We start from the raw sequence: 6714 nt of genomic DNA, 5'->3' as shown, positions 1-6714 counted from the left end.
CAGTAAACTATAGGATCATAGAATGCAGAGAGACAGTAAACTATAGGATCATAGAATGCAGAGAGACAGTAAACTATAGGATCATAGAATGCAGAGAGACAGTTTAGCGTCTCAGTAAACTATAGGATCATAGAATGCCGAGACAGTGTAGTGTCTCAGTAAACACACACACAGCCCCCCCCCCCACCCTACCAGGAGCAAAGATTTAGCCAGATCAGTGTAGTGTCTCAGTAAACTATAGGATCATAGAATGCAGAGAGACAGTAAACTATAGGATCATAGAATGCAGAGAGACAGTGTAGCGTCTCAGTAAACAAACACACACAGCCCCCCCCCCCCCCCCCCGTACCAGGAGCAAAGATTTAGCCAGATCAGTGTAGTGTAAACTAGAGGATCATAGAATGCAGAGAAACAGTAAACTATATGATCATAGAATGCAGAGAGACAGTAAACTATAGGATCATAGAATGCAGAGAGACAGTTTAGCGTCTCAGTAAAGTATAGGATCATAGAATGCAGAGAGACAGTGTAGCGTCTCAGTAAACTATAGAATCATAGAATGCAGAGACAGTGTAGTGTCTCAGTAAACTATAGGATCATAGAATGCAGAGAGACAGTGTAGCGTCTCAGTAAACTATAGGATCATAGAATGCAGAGACAGTGTAGTGTCTCAGTAAACTATAGGATCATAGCATGCAGAGAGACAGTAAACTATAGGATCATAGAATGCAGAGACAGTGTAGCGTCTCAGTAAACACACAAGTGTTCACTAATTCAAATATAGTGAGTGAGTGAGTGAGCGAGACATTAAGTATGTGTTAGGATCATAGAATGCATGAGAGTATGTAACCAAATGGACCTTTACAGCGCTGTAACTCTGAGAGTATATGTAACCAAATGGACCTTTACAGGGTCCAATGTCATCAAATGGTGGTCCGTGGCTCAAATGGGTCTGAGAGGCTAAATGTCATCAAATGGTGGTCCGTGGCTCAAATGGGTCTGAGAGGCTAAATGTCATCAAATGCTAACTAACACACACACACACACACACACACACACACACACACACACACACACACACACACACACACACACACACACAGCTAGCTAACACACTTGTAGCTGCTACAACTACTAGCAACACAGACAGTTTGCAAAATGATTGCATTAGCTACAGCTAGCTAACACACTTGTAGCTACTACCACACACACACACACACACACACACACACACACACACGCACGCACGCACGCACACGTGCGCGCGCGCACGCACACACACACACACACACACACACACACACACACACACAGAGAGAGAGGCCCTAGCTTAGCTTGTAGGCTAACGTTTGTTTACATCCAAATAACTACATAAACACAGAAAAAAACACGATGCAAGTATTACTTACCTACTTGTATGAGTTTATCACACAAGTATAGTTGATGTAGTGGTTGTGAAAGAGTTGTAGAGTTGAGTTGTGACAAAATATCTGCTAGGCTTTTCTGTTGCTCCAAGTCCTCCAAGTAAACTTCAAAGACAAAGGAAAATGGGCGCGGTGCTTTAAGTTTCAAGGAGTTGTTGCCAGATACTGTGAAATAAATAAGCAACCAGTGTCCAGGTCAATAACAAGCGAAATAGCCTGACATAGCCTGATATGTATTAACAGTTTGCAGAATCACAGTACATTTCAAGCACAACTCAATACAAAGACTGTTAACTGTGAGTGGGCGACCCAATAAAGCATTACACTTGTTTACCATGTTCAAATCATCAAAACATTTAGAGACATACAAATAGACACTTCTATAGCCTATAGCCAAACAGAACCGGAATTCATCATAAATGAGGTAAAACAGGGGAAATAAATGCTAAATCATTTACAAACCACACATTCTATCCCCAGGTTAAAATGTAAACAGGCTAAATGATGATGGTTGATGCCTCATTCACTGTAGACAATGCAGAGATTAAAGGTGTTAATGGTTGCTGGCATTGGACATCATCACATTATGCATGAACTGAGACCATTTCACACCTCAGCAGAACTACAGAAACCTTTGTGAAATGTAAGGGATATTTTTGTTAAAATAGCTCTAGTAATCACTGCTATATTGCAGGGTTCTCTCTCCTTTTAGGATGGAATGTGTAACCCACATGTAGCCTACATTTATTTCTGTTTACCAGAGAGATTGGGCAGACTCCTGGTAAAGAACAAAGACTGCATGTTTAAAGGGATGTTTCACTTTCAAACATGTTTGGGGGGTTTTTAACATCTACTCAGTAATCTGTAATCTACTCAGTAATCTAATCTGTAACATGGCAGAAGACAGTTGCCTACATTGGGTCTAACTGGCTATATCCTACTGTTCTTTCCTAGTCATGTATCTGGAAACTATTAACTCAGTGAATGAGGAGTAGTACTAAAAATATGTTTGTTCAAATTGTATGTTATAAGTTTACTTGCAATTCATCTATACATGGAAACATTTGTTTCATCGCCATCCAATTAATCTAGTATCAGCATGCTTATATACATGTAATGCGTTTAAACAGTTTAGCCTTAAACAATTATTGTTTAAATCAGGTATCAGGTATCAGGCATCAGGTATTATAATATAAGGAGGAAGAACGTTTTCCAAAAAGTGTACAGTAGGCCTACTTGTTAAAATCATGCTTTTATGTGGACATGTGGAATCGTAAATATAGTCCATAAGCCATATCTGCAATATTCTGTCAATAATTACACTATACATTTTGGTACTGCTAAGGAGATTTTGTGTGGAGACACATTGACTGGTCAGAATAGCTTGGTCTCTGAGAGCAATCCCTTCAGAGGTTCCCATGCAGACTACCTGCAGGGGGTAGCCTTTGAGGCTTGGTGAGGTGTTGGAGACACTTAGTATTCTATTGTCCTCCAGGAACCTTCAAGATGTTTGTGAGAGACCACTTGGCTATCTCTCTGCAATATGTTGATCTGTATGTAAATCTTAACCACACCCAGAGTTCAACTGTTGTTTTGTGAAAAGTATATAGGCCTATCTTGTCATTTTGTCATGTAAAAGTTACTAGTCTTAGCTGGCTGCGGTCAGTCATGGAGCTCCTGAGCTCTTGCTCAGGGCCCACGGCGAAGCTATCTGTCTTTGGTCTGGAATAAAATGGTCAACATGGATCTTCAGTTCACTCTCTCTGCCTGCGTTTCTTCGATCTGATCTGAGGTTTTTGACTACTACAGTTTGCTTTGTGTCTAGAGAGTTCATGTTTCTCTAGTTTAGTGAGTTTACTGGGTCAGTTGTGTGCGAAAATACACGACAGACACACAAAACATTACAGTGCAGAAGAGAAATAAAGAGACAGAACAGTCTTTCATTGTGATTTTTTTAAGTTGCAATGTAAGTTCAATTTGACAGTCTTCATAAATAGTAGCCACACTGTGAAGGCCTTCACATCTTTTACGATTGATTTTAACTGCTAAACCTACATTCCCAGCATCAAGGAATCCAATAGTTATGAAGATGATATTTTTCAACATTAACCCTTTAGATGCATGACTGGGTCAAAAATGACCTGGCGTGGTTAACTCTTTGAGAGTTTCATGGATTTCTATATAGTTTTTAGACTTCTCTATGGCAGAATGGCGTTTTTGAATGATTTATTGAAAATTCTCTGTTGTGAATGTGTGACAACGAAAGACCTTCTGAGAAAGCTTGGCTTGTCTGCTTCCAGGAAAAAAATGAACTGAGTTGATAAAATGTTTAGTTGTGGTGTTGGAAGCCATTTAAAAGAGCCTGCATTTACACTGGGTAGTGTTTCTAGGACAACAAAAAAAGTTATGACCGGTTGAAGTTTTATTTTCTAAATAACTTTTTTTCTGCTGGGCGTACATAGCCATGCAATATCTCATTTTAAAGGGTGAGTTGTCTAGTTCAATTAAAATAAAATAAAAAGTTTCTCACATGTACCACTGTAGATATTTTGCCATCTATAAATAGCATGGTCAGTCATGATCAATCTGACCTATCCAGCTAAAAGTCCCCCTAGCTCTGAAATGGAACATCATATAAACTCAATTCTTTTTTGGGGTAAAATTAGACATTCTAACGCACATTTTGATATATACCATGTTTACATAGTCTTACCAGTACCGTGTCTATTCATGCATGTATCTCAAAAACCTGTTGTGAAGAAACAGTTTTGATAAAAAACTCATCCAAGGACATTGTTTTGATATGACTTTGTGCCCATGATATGTATCAAAATATAGACTTGAATGTATACTGTATTATAACAAAAAAATTGGGTTCTTACCATCTACCGTTACAGAGTAAATCACAGTTGAAACTCGCTTAGTCAAACCATAAACCTCAGACTAGTGAACAAAATAGCCATGACAGGTCTAACTCATTGTAAAAGCTTGTCTTTTATTTTTTATGACTACTAACATAATACAATTATAATAAATATTACAGAAAATAAATAGGCCTACATACAAAACAGTTGTCCCCAAACTCCCCAGTGTCCCCAAACCACTGCATTCCAGTTGTTCTTGACGGTGTGTGTGTGTGTAGGCTAAATTAAAAAAAAAACAACAACTGAAATGAATGAATGCATCCGGTTCAGTGTCGGAGAACTCCATCGCAGTCTTGACTCTTCGTCTTCATCATCATCATCATCATCCTCCTCCTCCGATGCCAGTTCTAAATATATAAAAATAAACATTTAGCTGTAGTCAGCCCGGCCAATAGCCAGTTGGGGGGGGGGGGGGGGGACGTAGGCTATCTGACATCATCGTCATCATCATCATCACACGGAGACACACTAAACAATGTACAATCATGATTGTATACAATATACAATGAATGCAATTATCATGCAAGCTCAGACGTCAATGAAACGTCATACAGATCTTATATAATACGCTACTGTTAGCTTCACTCCCCGTCCCCCCTCCGATCCTTGTAGCAACGTCATCATAACCACGCGTTGCTTCAGTAAACGATGCATGTTTACCGATCGACACCAACCCCCCCCTCCAGCCCTTAGCCAGCACCAATGCACCGACCAACACCATTAGCCAGCACCTTCGGTGCTGGCTAATGGCTGGGGGCCATCGTGGTGAGTCATTCTGGCGTCATGATCTGACTAGTAGTAGTAATTATCCAAGCATCTATTTGTAGCGATCATCTTATGATTTCTGATCACTATAGAAGGGCATTTTCTACAATAAGATTACCTCAAAACATTCCGGGTTGATCGTCTTCTTCAATGGTTTCCCGGTATAGCTCATCGGACGACGATGGGGAGACAATGAAAAAAGGAGGGAGGGAGCAGCGAGTCTCGCTGTAAGCACTGGACCAGGGCTACTCCGCCTGGAGAAGGCGACTGGGACGCGTATGGATCAATACTACTACCACAAAACTCGCTCAAATAAATAGTACTGCTTTCAACTTTTTCTGCTAGAAAATCGCTCGGGCGAGACGGCAAACAGGCAAAACAATGAAAACTATGAAGACTCCCTCTGCCCCCACTGTTTACAGGGGGTGGGACCAGCTTCCAATGGCAACACGTACACGTGTGTCACGTGACACGGGTTTTCTGGGTAATGTAGTTGGAATATAAGCTCAGGAATTTAAACAGCGCTTCGGAGCATATTAATATGTTTAGATTCATCAAAAACTGTGAAGACGCCAATTGGCGTCATTGATCATTTACGGAATTCTGATGAAGACGCCAATTGGCGTCTTTCATCTTCTAAGGGTTAATCAGATGACTATGTAAATTTGTTGGATTTGTTTTTAAAAGATGTGCATAACTATACATTTTAGGAAAGGGTATTGGCTAAGGAAATCAGAAAATCAATGTTTTGCATTTGCCCAGTTGTGTATGTGGCGGCCATATTGGAATCTTAATCATCCAAACATTGTTTGTTTGTCATGTTTATTTCAAATATGCCAATAAAAAATAATAATAACAGTAACATTTCTTGCATTTCCTAATCACAAAGAAAAACAATTTAAATAAATAAATTCAAATATAGTGAGTGAGTGAGTGAGTGAGTGAGTGAGTGAGTGAGTGAGCGAGTGAGTGAGTGAGACTTTAAGTATGTGTTAAGGGTTAGGCTTTGTAACTCTGAGAATATGACACATGGAACCAAATGGACCCTTACAGCTCTGTAACTCTGAGAATATGACACATGGAATCAAATGGACCCTTACAGGTCTGTAACTCTGAGAATATGACACATGGAACCAAATGGACCCTTACAGCTCTGTAACTCTGAGAGTATGTAACCAAATGGACCTTTACAGTGCTGTAGCTCTGAGAGTATATGTAACCAAATGGACCGTTACAGGGTCCAATGTCATCAAATGGTGGTCCGTGGCTCAAATGGGTCTGAGAGGCTAAATGTCATCAAATGGTGGTCCGTGGCTCAAATGGGTCTGAGAGGCTAAATGTCATCAAATGGTGGTCCGTGGCTCAAATGGGTCTGAGAGGCTAAATGTCATCAAATGGTGGTCCGTGGCTCAAATGGGTCTGAGAGGCTAAATGTCATCTGGTGGTCCGTGGCTCAAATGGGTCTGAGAGGCTAAATGTCATCAAATGGTGGTCCGTGGCTCAAATGGGTCTGAGAGGCTGAATGTCATCTGGTGGTCCGTGGCTCAAATGGGTCTGAGAGGCTAAATGTCATCAAATGTTGGTGGCAATGTATGTAATGG

Source organism: Electrona antarctica (genome assembly GCF_951216825.1).
Source record: "Electrona antarctica genome assembly, contig: scaffold_25, whole genome shotgun sequence".
Taxonomy (NCBI): domain Eukaryota; kingdom Metazoa; phylum Chordata; class Actinopteri; order Myctophiformes; family Myctophidae; genus Electrona; species Electrona antarctica.
The sequence above is the reverse complement of the archived record's forward strand: the minus strand, read 5'-3'. Positions refer to the sequence as shown.